The sequence below is a fragment of the Mauremys reevesii genome, linkage group 12 (assembly GCF_016161935.1).
Source record: "Mauremys reevesii isolate NIE-2019 linkage group 12, ASM1616193v1, whole genome shotgun sequence".
Classification (NCBI taxonomy): Eukaryota; Metazoa; Chordata; order Testudines; family Geoemydidae; genus Mauremys; species Mauremys reevesii.
The window spans coordinates 15,153,937-15,174,308 of NC_052634.1; the positions used below are offsets into that span (position 1 = coordinate 15,153,937).

General features: G+C 45.6%; 1 long non-coding RNA gene across 1 annotated transcript in view; it reads left to right on the forward strand.

The window, feature by feature from the left end:
* Positions 1 to 646: 646 nt before the first annotated feature.
* The window catches only part of LOC120375494, a 93,413-nt gene continuing 73,687 nt past the window's right edge, over positions 647 to 20,372 (forward strand). Inside the window, exon 1 of the long non-coding RNA XR_005586578.1 lies at positions 647 to 719. This is a non-coding gene — a long non-coding RNA (uncharacterized LOC120375494). The remainder of the gene's footprint in view (positions 720 to 20,372) is intronic.

Consider the following 20,372-nt stretch of genomic DNA (forward strand, 5'->3'; position numbering starts at 1 on the left):
CACCGGCAGTCAGGATCTCAAAAGTGATGAGACATTGTGACGGGGTGTTCATCCCACTCTCACTCTGAAGGGGTTAACATAGGCACCAAAGGGGGCCAATTAACCAGGCAGACCATAGTGGAGGGGTATCGGGTGGCTTAAGTAATCCCCTGATGGAATGAGGAAAGCCAGGTGAGGAGGACCAAGCTGAACAGGATTATAAAGGCAGGTAGCTGAGAGCAGCTACGCGGATGCAGAGAAGTAGGCTGCAGTCATTCCTGGGAGAGGGGAGGTGTGTCTGGAGGCAAATGGTCTACAGTTACTCCCTGGGAGAAGAGAGTGTGACCTGGCAAACCCAGAGAGTTGAGGGGAGCCAGAAAGGTAGGAGAGGGCTCAGGGAAAGGCAGTGATGATCAGGAGGAAGCAGATCTTGGCTGCTGGCTAGAGGGTCCCTGAGCCAGAACCTGGAGTAAAGGGCAGGCCTGGGTTCCCTTGCCAGCCACTGAGGGAGTGGCACCATGGAGCAGTCAATGGGGAGACTGCCTCAGACAGCTGGAGAGAGACAGTGGAGAGAGACTTTGATAGCCCACAAGGGGGTAACACGCATAGTGACATGGCCAGGCCGAGTCACAAAGAGGAAGCTGCCACTTCTGGAGTGAGAGAGGACGACGGACGGAGAGCCTGCCAGAGCACCTGGAAGGAGCTAATCTACAGAGTGACCAGGAGGAGGTGCCCTAGCGGTGAGTGAACCCGGTGACAGCCATCTGTGTGGACAATGAGAACATCCAGTTGCATTAGCACCATTTGGCATTTGAATTCTGACCAACTTGCTCCACCCTTTTGGTCTCTGCTGAATGTGCCCTATCTTTAGCATCATCATCTTCTTCATCATCATTCTATTGAGTTCTGTATCGGTTCCTACAATACCCTCATCACCAGCGGGTCTGAGCACCTCCCAGTAGTGCATTAAGTGATGTAATTAACATCTAATCACATGTGGTTTGTTCTTCCCCTCCTCCTCATAGTATTTTTTTTATTACATACATATTGATGTAGCATCTAAACATCAAAACCTGGTTGGGCCCCACTGTGCTAGATGCTGTACAAATACATGATAAATGACCTTCCCTGTCCCAGAGAGCTTATAGTCTATGGACTTGATCCAAAGGGCATTGAAATCCGTGGAAGAACTTCCATTGACTTCATCAGACTTTGGATTAGGCCCTGAAAGACAAGACAACAGGTGGCTGAGACAAATAAAGCGGGATGGGTTGGGGAGCAGGGAAGGCAAGGTGACAAATCTAGCATTATCCATGTTTCTGATTTTTCCTTGGGCCTGATTCTGCTCCCCCATTGCTGTCATTCAGGAGGGAGTGAACTGTGCCCTGCCCAGTCATGTACGCCTCTCTGGGCCTGTGTAAATGACAACATGAGCTGGGAGGTGAGGAGAATCAGGCCCAGTGGGTGTCACACTGATCTATAATTGGTGTAAGGAGGACAGTCAGCTCCAGTTTCTGTTGTACTAGGAAAAGGCTTGAACAAACTGACTTGAACAAACAAAAACTCAGAGAGTGAGAGAGAGGGGGACTGTGATTGTGTTGGGTTGTTAAGTGTGGCCTCCATAGGAACACTCCTTATGCTGAAAAGCCAATGGACCACAGCCAACGGTGAGTCTAAGAGAGGCTCTTGGGACCAGAAGTTGAAGAAAATTATGCTTTCTTCCAGTTCCCCTCAATGTGTCCCCAAATTTGCCCCAACTTGACACCATCTGGACTCCCTTTGATGGACTGGCACGCACACACACTAATGTGTAATTGAGCGCTTGTTGACCCCCCGTTTTTCCATCCTTTTAACTAAATCAGTCTAAATGACTTAATTCCATCAGGGCAATCTCTTCTCCTCCCCCACCCCCACCAGTGTGGACACCTGTGTTCATTTCAAAGTGTTAATACGGGTTTAGTGTGCCATGGTAAACTTGCTCTCTGTGAACAAATCCTTACACCCGTTGCTCACATGTGACCTTTGAGTTTCGCCCAAGGAATTGACATGTAACAGGATCCAAAGCAATAGAAGTCACACACCAATGGGCCAAAAGGAAAGACTGTAATCAAAAATGCATCTAGGGCCTTCTGTGTATGGGAAAGTTTTGCCAGTTATCCTGGTGTAGTTATGTGGGCATAGATATACCAGTGTAACCCCCATTAATAGTCTACACAGAGATTAAATTCACACCATAGGTTATACTGGAAACCTTTCCCATATAGGGCACGTGCTATACACAGTCTCAGGGTGTGATTGCTGCTTGTGTAGATGTACCCCAACTACCTTTAATCTAGCTAGCTCAGGTCCCAGAGCAGTAAAGCTGCAGCAGGTCAAGCTTCAGGACAGTTAGCCCCATAAGTAATTACCCAAGGTTCCAGGCAGGCTTGTGCAGTCTGCTGTGAAGCACATGTTGCCATAGCTTCACTGGTCTGGGGCCCGAGCTAGCTAGATTAAAGCTAGCTTGAGTATATCTACTGGAGCTGCAATCACACCCCAGGATTGCCCTATAGACAAAGCTCTAAATTCCCATACACATCAGTGTCCCAGGGTTAAAATAGATCTAAGACTACTAGGGAGTCTAACCCTGTTTGGCCCATTGACTCAGAATGATGGCAGCCGTCAGGCAGATATTGACTTCCATCAATATGTGTCCTTCCTAGCATGAAAGAAGTCCCTCATCTCCTCCTCAAGTGGCTTCTCCTGCAGCATGCAAGAAAATCAGGAGGTCAGTGTTTTTCGACCTGACATCTTGATATTTTGGGTTTATGCAGATAGATGGATGGATCGCTTTTGACATGCCTCACCGAGAAATTCATCATGAAAGGGAGTTTTTAAAAAACCAAATCATGCAATTCATTTATTGTCAAAAGGACCATGATATTGAAAAATTAGCCTTGATGTTGAGAAATGATTGAAATGCATTGAGATAATTTAACTATAGCTATCTTGTTCAAACAGTTCTTTTATGCCCAGTGCAACGTGATTTTTTTTTGCAAAGAGACACTGTCACACATGACGACGTTTTCAAAGGCTATTTCGGGATGAATGTGGCTTTTGTGGGTTATCTTTAAAATGAAATGAACCTGGAGTCCTCTTCTCTGTGTTTCATCTGAAGTTTGTGGGCGAGGGTTGTAGAGCAAAGCTTAAAGGGACCAAACAGAGAAGTCCTCATGTTACACTGCAGTAGAGGTGATACTGACGGGCTCTTGCACTCCTTGCTCAGTTGTGGCCTGGCATTTTGTAGGGGTGGGAAAAGGCATGATTCGCTTCCCACTCCCCCCCCATATAACTCATGCGTAAGTGTCGCAGACTAGCTGGGCTGGATCCTTGGTGTAAACACGTGACGTTCCAGCAAAGTCAGTGGAGTTACTTTGATTTACACCAGCTGAGGATCTGGCCCAAACTGGCTTCCACTGGGACAAAAGAGATGTGAAAGGAGACTCACAGCCTGTTAGCCCGGGGGCCTGGGCGTTGGGAATCATGAGTTCTCCATTCTGCTAACATACTTGCCATGTGTCCTTGCCAATCATGCCACCTTGCCATGCCTCTGTTTCCCCATGCTGCACAGGGCAGAAGGATAAGTTACTATTGGTAAAGACCTTTGGAAATGCCAAGCATTAAAAATTTAAATGTGGAGTATGCTAATTAAGGCATAGCTTTTCAAAGCACCCTAATCAAATTAGGCACTGAACTTCCATGAATTTCAGTAGGATTTGGGACGCTTACTCCCTTAGGCTGCTTTGCATATCCTAGCTTAAATCTTCTGACTTCAGGACCCCAGCCAATCAATCAGTTCTGCTGGGCAGTTATCCCCCAAATCCATGCTCACAGCCTTTTATTTTTTTACTTGTATTTTAGGAAGGGCTAATGAATTCCACTCACCCTCTTTACCAGGCACTTCAACCCTGTACGCCCCCAGGGTTTTGGCACAAGCAGAGCTGGGAGAAAAATGGACTTTTTCAGTTCATTGGAAATTTTAAAAAATTGAGGGAAAAGCTTGTTTTAGGTCAGACCAAAAATGAAAATATTGGAAATTTTCAGCCAATTGAAATGTTGGAAAAAACGATTGTGGGTCGAAGGAAATAGTTTGTTTCTGCACAATCAAAATGTTTCGTTTCAGTTCTGAGCATTTGAAAACAGTTTTGAGTGTTTTTAAAGATAAAGGAAATTTTGAAACAATGTTGGAATTAAATGTTTTGAAAACTTGCAGTTTTTTCCCCCCAAAATGAACAATGTGGCAAAACCAACACAAATTCACCAAAAGTTTTGGTGTTGCTGAATCTGCATGTTTCATGGGGGGAAAAAAAAGTTCTGTCTGAAACATTTCTCCCACGTGTAGTCACAAGGGCTGGCGAGTGGTGTACACTGACTGTATGTTCATTCTCTTTCTGTCCCTCTTTTCCTTGGTTTCTTATTTTCACGTCTCGCTCCTTCCTCATGAACAGCTCCAGTCCCCCTTTGCATGGAAACACCCAGTGCAGGATTGCTTCACCACTCTTCTGAATCCAGCCCTCACCATTATCCCTTCTCTTCCTTGTTGTATGGGGTAAACACCAGCCAAGCCTAGCTACTGTTAGCGACTTGTGCTTTTTCCAGGGCAGCCTGGCTGTGACCTACTGTAGTCAGGGCAAGGGAAGCACAGACTGGAGCAATTTCAGCCTGGCCTAGGAAAAGGAGCAGGTTGCCACCAGTGAAAGACACCCTCTAGACCAGGCCCACTTCTTGCACACACAACTCATGGCACTGCCCATCTCTGCTCTATTCAGCCAATCATGTGTGACCTGATTTGCATATTGGTAAGACATCATTTGCAAGATGTGTGCGTGTTCAGTGAACTGAACATGTCTCTAAAGAAAGAACCCTCCCAGCTCCTGGGCTATTTGAAAAAAAAACTTGTCCTGCTAGTGGCTTCCATTGTGTGTATATATGTGTGTGTATATATATATATAGCTGCATGGGAGATAGCAAAAGGCACATGGCACTTCAGGCTATTATTGATCAGCCAGTTTTGCCGGGCTATGGAGGAAGAGCCACAATAATGGTAAGAAAGGAGAAGAATGAGGAGAAAAGAAAGGGTGGGGAAAAAATAGCCCCTTCCTCTTCCATATCTCCTGTTTTGACACCATAATGGAGCTCAGAGAGATTATATGACTTTTTTAATAGAGTCTTAGCAGGCCTAGAAGAGGGATTTGCCTCTCTTGAGAGCCTTGTCTTTGGGATATGTGTCAGAAGGATTCTTAAATCTTCAAAAAACCTCGTCTCGCTGCGAGGAGGAGAGTGCAGCAGCCGTAAGGAGCTGTAAAAAACCTGCTGATAGACAGATGGAATGGTGTAATTATACGCAGGAGGGGGAGAGGGGAGCATTCTCTGAAATTATTACTGTGGGCAGACAATTAGAGGTTTTTCCAGAAGATTACCCTTCTCCCTCCCATCTGCGCTCCATTTAGGAGTTTTTACGCTCGCGATGCTATTTCCTTTCTCAGCTGGGCCATTTGCCATTTTGCCCAAATTATTATTGTGTTTGACTTTGTGTTTGTTCAAACTTTACCTGCATCTCTCCCCGCCCATACACATGCCCCCCCACACACACTTTCTTTCCAACAAGCCCTCTAACATGTCTGCCAGGTTTTACATCTGCCTGGTGGGTTTTTTTACACCCCTTGCCCCCGCCCCCATCCCTGTCCTTTCTCTGCCTGGGCTGGACATAATCTAATATGAAGCAAGTGGAAGGAGATAAATTTAATTGGTAGCTCTGCTCTCTGCCTGTGGGAGCTGGAGGAAAGCAGGAGTCTGAGGCGATGCTCTCAGGGAAGCCAGCTTGGCCAAGCTTTTTCAGGGTTTCATTTTCCTCACCAGAGAGAGTGAGACAAACGAGTTTGCAGACTTTACCTGAATCCAGACAATGTGAGAGCAGAAGCTCTGCCAGTTACCCAGGGCGGGAAAGGCTGGAAGGAGGATTCTGCCTGTGTTGAGCTTGTGTTTGGAATAATGAGTGATTTTCTCCTGGCAAGTGAGAAGCTGTTATTTACTTCTTCTGACTGGAGCCCTTGGTGAAGGATTTGATGATGATGGAGAGGGCTGTTCTTCAGCTCCAGGGTCCACCATTGCCTTGCCGAGCCAAAGGCATGCGTGTTTGAAAGCACGGTCTGTTCCTCATGCACGCTGAGTGGAACGGTGTCCTCCCCTCACCATCACTCCCTCGGACAGACTGTCACACCCACACGGGCGCACATACAAGTCTCACCGGTAGTAGGACTACAGTCACACCTTTGGAAAGACAGCTGCATTGAGCACACGGCTCCCCCAGCACACCTGCGGAGTTGCCAACCTGTCACAAACAGCCACGCTTGCCTTCTCGTGGCCACAGAGACACGCCTTTACATGATGCACACTCTCACGCAGGGATGCTCGCTCACTCACACAGCTCCAGTCACATCTTCATGCACACCCAGTCACACACACTGACATTCTGCGCAGTCTCTCACAGGCAGAGTTTCATCCACCTGCACACCCACAGAACAGCCTCTCGCATACAGCCATGAACGTTCTCACACACGGGTTTAGACACACATTTACACTGACCCATATTAAGCACATGCACATATTCTTATAGATCCATGTGGGCAGCAGTGTTGCCTAGTGAGTAAGGCCAAGCATGGGCCTGAGGTGCCACTGTTCTGCTGGCAACCATGGAAAGTCACTTCCCTGCTCTGTGCGTCAGTTTCCCCATCTGCAGAGTGAGGTAATGATACTGACCTCCTTTGTAAAACACTAGGTATTGCTAGTAACACTGAGTACCCCATGCACAGATTAAGTGATTCCTGGATTCTCTTAAACCTTCTGCTTTTTTCCGTAGGCAGCACGGCCTTTTCCATTCCCTCTGTCACGTATTTTTATATTTACACAATGCCCAGTCCCCCAGCCAGGTGACATGAACAGGATAGGCCCACTGGAAAGGAGCAATCCACTCAGAAAACCCTCCTATATAAACAGTTAAACAGCTGAGGGAGGCCGCACAGGTTTTGTTTTGAAGACTTTGCTTGACTGACATGAACCCAGGAAAGATCGCAGTGCAGCGGAGACTTTTTTTCATCTCAGACAAGCCTCCACCACCAGGTATGGATTTCCATGCCCTGCTTCCCACCACAGCTGAGACCATCCCTGACTGCTTTATTCTGTGTTTGTTACATAAACCTGCCTGGCTACACATGGGCTAAAAATAAAGGAGTAGGTGGACGCTGTCAGCGCCTGTCTGGGGAAATGTACCCTCCCTGGACTGATCCTGGCTTTGGCCTGGCAATTGCTAGGACTGTCTGGTCTCCTGAGGGCACTTCAGAAATGTATGTAGCTGACAGCCTATCTGGAAATGGTGGGCAGAGCTTACCAGAAAGAAAGGCCTGCCCCTTCAGGTGAGGGTGGGGCCTCAGAAACCAGACTGAAGCTGAGAAGAGGGGAGAAAAAATGAACAGTCAGGAGTGGGGGGTGACAGGGTCCAAACACAAGGAGAGAGAAGGGGACACCAAGCAGAGAGCCTCGGATCATCCCCAGTGCTGTACTGACATCCCGGAAGTCCTCTGTGTAGCCAATGAAGCATGGTCAGTGGTGATGCAAGGCTCCACCACAGGCTTTCGGCTTGCCTTACAAATGGTATCTTTGGGTGGAGAGCAGAAGTCACCTCCCATCCCCCTGTTGATTATTAGTCTCTCATGTACAGCTGATGAGGGGTGACTCTGACTTTTACCAATTGCGGTGGCAGTTTTTGTGGCATGGACAACACTCCGCCAGGAACTGGACAGAGACCCACCTGGTGCATTTCACATATGCTGCTGACCAGCCATGAGTTGAGGGGCATTTAGGAGGAGGAAGGGCAGCCATGTGGTGAAGGCACTGCCTTGTGATTCAGAAAAATGAACAGGAAAGTTAATTCTATAGCCTGCGCTATGCAGGAGGTCAGACCAGATGATCACCATGGTCCCATCTGGCCTTAGAATCAGGGCTGGCTCCAGGCACCAGCGCAGCAAGCAGGTGTTTGGGGCGGCCAAGGGGAAGGGGTGGCACATCCAGCTCTTCGGACGAAGTGCCGCCGATCGCGATGGCGTTTTCCCCCACACACACACCCCCCGGACGCTTGGGGCGGAAAAAACCCTGGAGCCGGCCCTGCTTGGAATCTATCAGGATTCTTGTCTTGGCCACAGAATTCATCTATTACTTCGGGCAAGTCACTTGATTTCTTTGGGCCTCAGTTTCTCCGTCTGTAAAAAAGAGGTAGTAATACATTCCTACCGCAGAGCAGTGTTACAATGATTGATGCATTAATGTATGCCAGATATTATAGGCACTTCGCTAAGTATGGGCTGCTGAATTGGAACTGGTGGCCAATGAAAGACTCCTTAGTCATCTCTTGAAATGATCACAGTGGTCTCTTCTGACTTCGATGAACAGATTCATAGATTATCTAAACATCCTTTGCCCCTTTCTCTTATATCTATCTCTGGCCTTCAGGAAAACTCTCACACTCATTCATACCCTACATAAAAAGATCTTTTGATACATGAGCCCAGTGTTGTTCTTCACAACCCTATCAAGTTCCTTTGCTTCACAGCCACCCAAGCCTAAGAGGCAATCCAAACTCCGAGGGCTCGTTTCTGTCCATGAAAATATATACATGGGGGGATGTATAAATAAATACAAATTCAGTAAATTGCATGGTTTAAGTTGACATCGAAATATGCTGGCAGCAAAGTTCTGGAATGCAGGAGTAATAAATAATCTAGGAAGTGGGTGGGGGGGGGAATTTATGAAGATCTTTTGATGAAGTCGCCTATAGGTACAGTCTGTTTACAGGGTAAGGGTGACCTTTTACCTTTCACCACAGGCTTCGCCGAGCATGTATATTTTTATCAGCCCCGATGATCTGTTTATCAGCAGATTCCTCGTCTGAAAGTCAGAGCCAGCAACTCTCCTGAATATTTCATGGGGAAAAAAGCCCCAAATAGGCTGTTTAAATTGCAGCTCTACTCTGAAAAGTGGCACTATAAAAATGGCATCCTAGGGCTTCCTATGAGCCTCTCAGCATCTCCACAGATAATAGTATCAGTTTAAAACACACTGTTGTTTTCTTTCTAACCACTTGCTCTGCCGACTCAGCATGGGATCTGACAGTCAAGCTGGGTCCTCCCTGGCTTGTGTGCCATCATCACTTATAAACATACTGCAGGCCAGAATCTTCCCTAGATGGCACCTGAGCATCCCCATTGAACCTCAGGTCCTGTCCTCGTGACACTGTTAGGTGACCCCACTGAAGACTGTGTGGTTGCAGGCATGTTGCTTAGGGCAAGTTTAGCCCTGGCAATGAAATTTACTCACACATTAGCCATACTTTTAAGATTTGAGCTGGGATTAAGGGCTCCAGCCCACATCCCGTATCAGGAGTGGGGAGCTTTCCTCTCCACATGAGAATTAACATCCACAGATAATTGCATGCCCCTTTGTTTTTTTACATCACCAGGCTGTTCCTATGTGTGCCTTTCCTCATTTGTGCCATTCCAGGAATGATAGAGAACAAAAAGGCAGCCCTGGGGTTCTGTCCAGTTCTGTCCAGTTGTGTAGCTGTGGGGGGCACAGAGATCTGTAATACCCTGGGAGGATACCCCTTTCCCTCCACCCCCGATTCTGGTGCCTAACTAGGGCTTTGGAGTAGCCAGAGAAGAGACTGCTGGGTCCATCCCAGGAGTTGCACTGAGCCCAATGTACAGGCCTTGGAGAGTTTAGTCACTGCCATGCAGATGCACAGACAGGGCAGATGGGACCAGTAAGGCCTTGCCTACACTAGATAAGGTTTGCTGGGGTAGCTATACCAGCATCCCCTCCTAGTACAGATTATACTGATAACCCAAGCAAAATAAGCTATGTCGGCAAAAGCATTTGTATGCTGGTTTAACTACATGTGCACTAGGGCTTTTGCTGGTATAGAAATGTCACCAGAACAAGCACACCCCTAACCAACATTGCTGTGTCAGCAAACATGGCTAGTGTAGCCCTGATTTAAGTCTCATCAGCTCGGAACTTTGCTCTTGTGACTCAGCACTTTGACACAGGGCCTGACTGCATAACCCTAGGACTCAGCCAACTGTGGGCACCTCTGCCAGGGGTCTGTGGGCACCTCTGCCAGGGGTCTTTCCTCACTCTCTGCGACAGAGGCTGGCCTGGGAGCTACTGAACCTGCGTGGGATGATGGGCCTTCCAACAGAGCAGGGCAGCTGCTTGCATTGCTTGTGTACACGGCCAGCCGGGGTAGCCCCTCATGGAATCCTGAGACCCAAATGCCCTGGGAGCACCTCTGACATACAGGAAATTCCCCTCCATTCCAAGTCACGCTGTCAATGCAAAACTGTTCTGGCTCTATCCACTGCAGCTGGGAGACACCCCGAATGTGGCACAGTGACTGAGTCACGGCCTTCCCCTTCCTTTACAGGTGGACAGAAGGCAGAAAAATGCAGAGAAGGATTTAGCAAGCCCATCTCCTGCCTCCCCTGTCTCTTCTGTCTCTCTAACTAGCTTTCTAAGGTGCTACTTGCCATTTTCAGTTAACAGCAAATGTCTTTCTGTATTTATTCATTTTACCTGTCATGGGGGGTATGTATTCCAAGCGCAGTGGTGTGAAATCTGACTACCAGATTATGCCTTTGGCGCTTAACTGTCAGTCCCAGGATATCCTGTGCACAGGCCTGGGTGATTGCAAAAATGACAGGCAGATAGGTAGATAGTTGCACTGATTCATAGCTCAGCTAGCTAGAAGCAATGGTCGCTTCCAACAGAGTCACTGCCTCGCAAGCCATCTCCTCCAGTCTTGATGCTGAGTCTTGATGGAATGATTAGACGTGTTTACATCACTTTGAGGCCGTAACAAACATACACTGATAGATCTGACTGTGGGATGACATTTCTGGAATCGCAGCGCTAGCATGGACTCTGCCGGCTTTCAGCGTCTGCGAAGAAATACACGTCCCCTTTTCCTGAAATAGAGAGAGCTTAAATAGAAGGAGAGCTGAGACCTGAATGTTATTTCAGGACAGGCTCATTTTGGCATGATTTGGTCTGGCAACATCCAGTTTTCTTTCAAATCCAAGATGTACAGAGGGAACGTAGGCGGCGTTATTTATTTATTTATACATGATGTTATAAATGGATGTCTGGAGTCCGCTGCCATTTTCCAAGAAAGAGAGAATGTCTCGCACATACGTCTCTCTCTCTCTCTCTCTCTCTCACTCACACACAGACACATACACACACACACACACACACACACTCAGACTCAGAATTTGTCAAGAGGAAACAAGTAACTTTACTCTTTCATTCGTTTTGCGCTTTGTTTTGTTCTTTCTTTCTTTCTTGGGGCCAGGAGCATTTTAGGTAGTACTGTATTCAATTTCTTCAGCAGAAATTTCCTCCTGCTATCACCTATGACATTTCAAAGACTTTTGCTCCAGATGGAAAAGCCAACTGCAGCTCCAATAAATCATCCTGTTGTTTATGTCCCCATTGTGGAAGATAGTCTTCCTCTCCCCACTCCCCGCTCGCCCCATCCCACCTCTTTTCTGGTTTTTGTTTATTTTGGGGGCAGAGAACAATATATCTCTAAAATTTAATTAGGGTCAGATGCAAGAGAAGTGCTACTGGCTACTGCATGACAGTTTATAACCAGTCAAGGGCACGCTCCCAGCACCAATCATGCCTGCTAGGAAAGTCAGAATTGTTTTTCCTGTTTATGTTTTGTTTGTTGTTATTTTCCTTTGCTGGGCAGTAAATGTTGTATTGACATTTAGCACCCCAAGGGGTAAGAAAATCCCTCCAACATTTCTAGTGCTGGTTGGTTCAATCCATGAGACTGTATTTCTTTATTTACATTTCTTCTTTCCTCCACCAATCTTTTCCCTACATTTCCACAGAGGCTTGTCTGCCAGTCAGACACGTATTAGCAATCAATATTATAGCGCATGCATGATCATGTTAGAAATGGGGAAAGGGAGGATTTATTGAAAGTGGCCACGTGAAAAGGAAAGGGAAAAAAAACAGTGCGTGATTGCAACATGAGTGTGGGAGAAGTTTGACGGGACAGCCTGAAGGCACGGGAATGGGGGGCAGAGAAGGATATAAAATTATCCCTTCTTGCACACCTAATTTACAACACTGACAATATGATGCCGTTAGGGCACATCCATCTTAAAGTATTTTAAAAAAATCATTACGAGCCTTTCAGCATTGACCAGCCCGGGGAGACAAGAGTTATTCTTAAGAGAGTAATGTATCTTCTTTACCTTGGCATCACCATAAATACAATTATTTATCTCTCCAATTTAAATATACTGTACCTTTAGTACACAGTAAATCCTTTGCTTCCTTTCTTGTACTTTTTTATTTATTTACTGTTGCATGCGTGGCGGAAACTGAATAGCTTGGTCTGTATGAAAGTGACAAAATCCAGCCCTTTCCCCTTCCCCTCTCCCCATGCACAGAACTTAGAAGTAGTAGGATTGATAGATTATAAGGCTCAAAAGCACTGTTGTGATCAACTTGGCTAGGACGCGTTTGTTAATTTCAACTAAAGTCATGTTGGGACAAGAGGGCCGAACTGCAAAAGGTAGCTGGTTCTTTACCATGATTAGGATCCAGGGAGGTCAACTATATAATTTCAGGTTCGGATACAAATGTTTCCCGAAGTACTTGGGGTTCTTTGATTTGGGACCGACTTCTCATTGCACCAAATTGGGCACTAGTTACAAAGACACTGCTTAAAGATAAACAAACTGTTTATTTTAAACAAACCCAGGCTTTCATCCTTCTCAACAGCACAGAGGCTGTCAGACTGGGGGTGGGACCCTCTCCTGTGTCCTGGAAATTCTCATCTGTGCACCCTTCTGTGTCCCTTAGCTCCTCCAGTTCAGCCCCTCTGGTCTCAAGAGCCTGTACTTAGTCTCTGCGGGCCATGAGAATGCACACATACACCACCTGCCCACCAGGCAGTAATTGTACATGCTGCATTCAGTGTAATAAACTGGATAGCCCCACTCTGGTGCTAGACTTCTACCTGCATTATTATTATGTTTTACTCCTGCTGGGATCTGTAGGGGGGGGCGGGTGGTTACTGGCCTAAGTTTAGAGAATGTTTGTTAGGTGTATCTGGATCTCATGCTTCCTCTCTAAACTCTCCCGTTTGCTGCTTCTGTTCATTAGCTCCTCTGGTTGCTTACGAGCAGGCTCTTTAACCCTCTGTTCTACCTGAGTTAGACCTAGCCCCTTGCCAAGGGATGCTAAAGGGGTTAGGAATCAAAGGATGGCAGGCTGGAGCCTCATTAGGAAGCTCTCAGCTTTGCCTAGCAGGCTGCTAGGATCAGCACATGACCCCCCAGACAAACCACACTATAAAATTCAGCCTATAATAATACATTCAATGGCCACCGGTAAGAGGTTGGCATTTTCCAACAATTACTGCACATTGGAATCAGAGATGACCACTATTTTCCCCTATCCCACACTGGGGGTTATTCTTTTGTCCATTTAAGACCTCAGGCATTTCAATGGAGCCTGTCATCGTGGTATCTGGTAAATGGTGCAGAAATAGCCTGTGAATCTGCGCTTTCTAATGTCACTATTTCACAAGGGTGTCGCAGGCCCTAATTAACGGTTTCAAAGTGCTTTGCAATTCTGAGATGAAAGATGTTACAGGCCAGCACCCTTTGCCAGACTTTGCCAGACTTTGCCAGACTGATCAGCTGTATAATTGCATTGTCAAAGATCCTTCACCCCAAACAACACATCTTGTTCCTTTCTCTCCCACTTTCCAAGAGGGGATGCCTAGTTCAGCCACTCCCTTCCTCCCGTGGTGACCCAGCCTCCACTCTCTGACATCCGTGAGCCCCGTCTCTCTAAAATGTGGATTGACAGGATTGGTGACTTCCCCATGCTGCAGGTGATCCGTGACATTTTATCATTTGTGTATTAATTGCTGCTCGAGATGGCAGCTGATGGCGCGTGCTGCCCGAGCGGGGAAGCCCTCATGTTGATGTGCCGGCAATGGATGGGTCTGGTCTGCCGTCAGCACTTTTCTCTTCCTTGATGTCTGCAATCAAAAGGATTGTTGGATCACTTGGGCTGACAGAGGACAGGAATAGAACACAAAAAAAGGCCTCACAAACATTGCATCCAATCTGCCTTTCTCTCTCCTTGGCACTTCCTGGTTTTCAGATATTATCAGCTTTCCCCCTTTGCTTTCTCTCCTGGATTTAAAAAAAATCCTGCAAGTCAATTCATTTCCCTGCCCAGGCAAAATCATAAAGATTTTAATGGTGACCATTGTCTAGGAGGGGGTTGCAATCACCCCCTCTTTAGTGTAGGATTGTGAATTAGTGTGACTATTATTAGCATCCTTCCTGTTGCAAGGGGGTGGCTGGTCTAGTCACTAGGTTGGGAGCTGGGGAAACACAGGTTCAAAAAAATGCTGTGAAGCAGAATTCCTGCTGTGTGAGCAGAGAAGAGTCCAGAAGCCACCAATGCACTGCATGTTGTGCAGGCACATAGTAAGGAAGCATGGTCTAGGGGTTACAGTGCCAGCCTGTGACTCAGGCAACATTTTCAGTTCCCTGATCTGCCACAGTCTCCTTGTGTGACCTTGGGAAAGTCTCTCTGTGCCTCAGTTCCCCATCTGTAAAACAGGAATAATGGCACTGATGTACCTGGCAGGCTATGAGTGAGGATAAGTCCTTTAAAGAGTGAGAGGTGGATAGATGAGATGGTAATGAGAGCCAGAAAAGCACAATAGAAAAATATTATGGTAGCAGTTAGGGGCGCCAGACATGCTTTAAGTTGGGAGTGCCAAAGGGATTTAGGCACCACTGGAAATCAATGGGAGTTGGGTGCCTAATTCCCTTAATCTGCTTTGAAAATCCCACCCACAAATGTTAGGTCATTGTTCTGTTTCGCTGGAGGGCTTTTCTTAAAAACTGCATTATTGTTACTGTGATCACCATAACAATCACTTAGGAGCTCTGATTCAGCTCCTATTCAACAAGTTACATAAGCAGACTCCTAACTTTAAGCATTGGTGCAATCCCACTGGACTGCTTATGTGCTTAATAGACTAGCATCATCAGGGCCTTATCACAGAACTGTGGCTGCTGCCTTGTTCCCAGGCAGAGCCAACTGGAGTTCTGCCATCGGCCTCAACGGGCAGCAGGCTCAGAGTGACCACATCGCTGGATGCTGTATTGTTTGCAGTATGTGCATAGGCTTCTCTGTTAGACAGTTTTGCTTCTCTCTCTTTCATGACTTGTAAGTGCTTCAGCAGGGACTGGGTGACATTTTTCAAGCGAAACTCTTCTCTGTGAAAAATCACCAATTCCGGTTGACTGAAACATGTAGTGAATGTGTGTCAATTTCAGCAAATGTTTTTTGTCAAAATGGGGAAAAAAAGAAAAATAAAATTAAAAACATTAAAAAGTCAAAAAAATAAAATGTTTTTATTTGGGGGGTGGGGGCTAGATTCCAGTGGGGCCAATTAATATATTTCTTAGGGGGGGTAAATTCCGGTGCAGAATTTTCCCCCTCCCCGTTCATTGCCCTTGCAGGGACCCTATGTCTCCTTCGGCCAGGGTGTCCCTCCCTCCCCACTCTTATCCACATGTTGCATTAACTGGTGCCTCCAGGAGTCAAATTCTTGGCAGACTACCCTGCGCTACACCATACAGAAACTAACTCCCCATGTGCCAGGTCATGCCACCATTTGGTCTGCATGGAGGGGTGGCCGGGTTAAAATTCAGTGGCGTGGTGACCTCACAGCTGGAATCATGTGGGGACTGCTCTGGCAGCAGCCATACTGATTTAGTACAGGACCCCTGCTTAAAAGTGGTCAGGCCATAGTCCCCATTACCGGCTCTGTGGCCTATAGAACTTTGAGCAAGTGCAAAAACCTTGCAGGTGGATGGGGGAGTTTGCCCCTCAATCACTCCCCACCCCCGGCCCCCTCCCCCGGCTAAATTAACATGGGCTTTAGGTGCCAATCACAAAATTGAGGATGTGGTGGTGTCTGCCTTTTAGGCAAAATGTAACAGTTTCGGTATTCCGCATGCCATGTAAGTGCGCTAACCACTGGACTGCACAGCATAAAAGATGCACCTTCCCCCTCCTACCCCGTGGTTTTATGAATCTAGCCCTTCATTTCCTTTGCTTTTATTTAAAAAAAAAGAAACAAACCAAATGTTTTCCATTTTGTCTAAAATCCAAAAAAATTCTTTTATTCCAACCAGAACCATTTCCCCCCCAGAACTGCCAGCAAACCAAAATATCAGTTATTCACTCAGCTCTAGCCACAGCCCCTAGGTCTTGAACTGTGTATGCTTTATGGATCTCTCCTGGGCAAAATCTTTCTAGAGTCATTAAGATTGTGTCTGTATTTATGCATAAGGAATAGAATAAATGGCAAACTCTTTGCTGTGTGTAAACAGGCTGAAGGGCCGCTGGAGTTTAGATCCTTCCCTGTTTGATCCCAATAGTCTGAGGAGGCCTAACTGATTAAGGCTAATAAGGCATTCCTTGTAGATATAAAACCCAGCTCCAGCAGTCTGCAGCACAGTGCCTCTTCCAGCTGAGCCCAGACATTGACTGTGCTGCCATTCAAAACATTTCCATGCGGAATTCAGAAGTGCTGTGCTCTGAGCTCTGACATCACCTGAGATGAAAGGTGCATGAAGTGACGATAGAAAGGCCCTGAACTGAAACCTCCCTTTGGAACTCCCCCCAAACTTTGGGGGACCCCAGAGTCACACTATATAACAGTATATCAGCTGCTACCTGAGGCTTAATGGACTGAATTAGAACTGGCTTGAAAACCAAAATTTTTCTCTCAAAGTTTCTAATAAAAAATCTTGGTTCAGATTTTTAAGTGCAAATTTGGAAGTTTTGATTCAGGCTGAACATTTTTATTTCAGATAGATGCTTTCTTTCAAAATTCAAAATTCTTTTTTTTTCATTTTGGCTCGACTTAAAATGTTAATCTTCAGTTTCTCAGTTACAATGATGTTGAGGCTTTTTGAAAGTAGAAATGAAACAAAATTTTGACCTAAAAAAAGTTTTGTTTGGGTTTTTTTTAAACTGGAAAACAGCAACAAAATGTCATTTTGAACCGCAATGAAACAAAAATTGTTCATTATATGTGAGAGTCCCACAATGCATGTGGAGGCTGAAGTGGTGGGGAGGTTGTGGTGCATGATGAGAGATGTAGTCCTACTAGGAACCTGGACCATTTTTAAATAAAATTTAGAGATTATTAAAAAAAAATCAAATTTCAAAATTTAAGCCCCCTCCCGTAAAAAAGGCATGGACATTTTCCATAACATTTTTTTTTAAAAAGGACCAGCTCTGCTTGTGTGACTTTGAGCATTGCTTTGAATGAATGAGTGATGTTCTCTAGTGGCTGACCCACAGAATGTATATGAAACATAGCTACCATTAGTGGTAAGGGAATCCTTTCTTACTACGTGTGGCAGAGGCCTGGGGTTTGGGAGCTAAAGAACTAGGTTCCCAGCCCTTGTTCCATATAGGTGTGAATAACTTATCTGTTGTATCTGTAGCACATGACTGTCTCACACCATGTATCTAATTCCCCTCTCTTATTTTCCCCTATGTCATATCATCAATGGGTCCGCCTGCCCCAACCAGATCGCCATCCCCTTTCCTGGTTGCTCACAGAATTTGGTCAGATTTCTCCTGGTTACAGGAGATTTCTTACAGATACTGGCAGATGGCTCACCAACAGCAGCATATGGGAGACAGAAAACTCCTTTAGTCACTTTTTTCCAAGTGAAAACATTTTGACATGAACTTTCATACATAATATGGGTTAGTTACCAAAATCAACACATTTTCCTTAGTCATTTTCATTTACTACTCTTTTTAAAATTATTTTGCAGCCTTGCAAATCTCCTTATGATAGACAAAGCCAGAGAGAGAGAGAAACTACCAAGTGTTCATTTTTTCATATAATATATTCCAATCCTGTTAGGTGGTACTGGTGGAGGTAATATTTCTGGCATTCATTTAATAAAAATGACATTGATGAATGTTTAATTATACAAATTACATTCTTATTAAATCCCCTGGAATCGGTGCCTTAAAGTCTTAGCTATGGGCTGCTCTAGCTAAATACATATATTATTTTTTTTGGCAAAAATCTTTAATGCTAGCTACTGTGAAACCTTCTTCCGGGAAACCTTGAAAAGCATTAAAAATCCCCTAGTTTAAGTCAATTACTGAGATACGTTAATCTTAATGGGATGTTTAAACCCCTATCCTTGCATATGTTTACCTTTTTCTCCTCTCTCTCTCTCTCTCTCTCTCTGTAAAACTGGCTTCAGCTCCAGATGGGCAGGAGAGACAACTTCTCATGGAATTCATTGTGCAGAAGGGTAAAGAATAGATGGGAAGTGCGGCAGGTTGAAAATTTTCTATCAAAATTGTTTTTAAATGGAAAAATTGCGGGGTTGATTAATTTTTTTTTCATAGAACAAGGTCTGCTTTCTATTGGAATTTCTTTGGGGGGGGTCAAAAAATTGAATGTCTGAGAAAATCAAAATGTTTCAATTCTAAAATGTGGCCACGATGCCTCATGGGAATCATAGTTTGACTGCCTTGTGGTCCCATTCTCCTGTACTGGCCGGACTCCCCAGCTGGACTACATCCCCCATCATGTCCAGCCCAAGCAGCCACTATGGTGCTTGGCCTTCCCTTCCCAAGAAGGGAGACCATTATGCATCATGGAAGATGTAGTCTGACTACAGAATCTGGCCTCTAGACACCTGAACTGCAATTCCAGGAGGCATCTTGACAGCCTTTGAAAATCAAAATACTTCACTGTTTGCTTTTTAATGAAAACTGAATTTTCTGTAAGGGAAAAAAGAATTCCAACCAGCACTAATGGGGAAAGGAGAATGATGTGATCATATAAGCATATTGTATTTTATTATCTTCATATTATACGCTTAATATTTAGCACTCAGCTGGTACTTTTCATCCATGGATCCCAAAGCATATTGTAAATATGGATGAGTTCCAGTATTCCCAGTTTACAGCAGAGGGAGCACAGTCATAGAAATGGTAGGATGACTGGTTCTGTGACAAAGGCCTTGGTCTAGCACTCAAGAGACCTTAGTTTAATTCCAGTGTTTCCTTGGGAGGGTCTAAACCATTCAGCATACCTGTTTGCTTCACATTTTCTATGTGCCTTTGTCCAGGTCACCGTGCCTCAGCTCCCCATCTGTAAGATAGGGACAACAGCTCTTCCATTCTCCCACTATTTGTCTATTTAATTGCAAGCTCTTTGGGGCAGGGTCAGCCATCTTACTGTGTGTTTGTACAACACCAAGTATAATGGACTCTGATCTTGGTGCTGTGCTTCCTCAAGGTCACACAGCCAGTCAGGACTGGATCCTAGGGCAGCTGGCTCATGTGCAATTGCTGTGTCCACCAGACCACAACACCTCCCCTGGTGCAGGCCTAATAATGTGTTGTGCTCTGCTGTGCATGTCAGTGACAAAGCTGGGCACCCTTCAGGTTCTGTAGGCTCTCGCCCAAGCCAGCTTGGCTTTCCCGGTGTCTGGGACGAGAGCTGTCTTTGCAATACCAAGTATAGAATGAGTCTGATGTGGCTCAATTCCTGAGTCATTGCTGCAACCTCTTCCCGCAAGTGGAAGGCACAAACTCTCTCTTCAGAGGTGCATCTGTGGCTCTAAAACTGGATTTTTGCAGCAAAACCCTTCTGCTTTTCCAAGCTCACATCAGCTGCCAAACTACTCACAATACTGTGACCTCCTTCCCTTACCTATATTTTCTTCCATTAAAAGTGGGAAATCTCTCAGTCCTTATACCATACAGTAAAGTCCCATCAATTTCAGCAATTTACTACCAACCTGATAGATTGCTATGTGTGGTACTCATATGGTCCTGGTTACTGTAGTATCTGAGCACCTCCGTCTCTAATGTATTGGGCCTCACAACAGCCCTGTGAGTATTCCCATTGTACAGAGAGGGAACTGAACACACACAAGCTAAGTGACTTGCTCAGGGTCACAGAGGAAAGTCTTGGACAGGCAGAAAATTGAATGTTGATCTTCAAGTAGCACCGTAACCACTGGATCATCCATCGTCTCTGTAGCAGGTAGCACAATGGAAAAATGATGACAAGACTCAGCTATTACCTGGTGCTGTTCATCCATAAATCATAAAGCACTTTACCAAGGAGAATAAATATTGTGACCCCCATTTCACAGATGGGGAAACTGAGCCACAGAGAGGAGAATGCA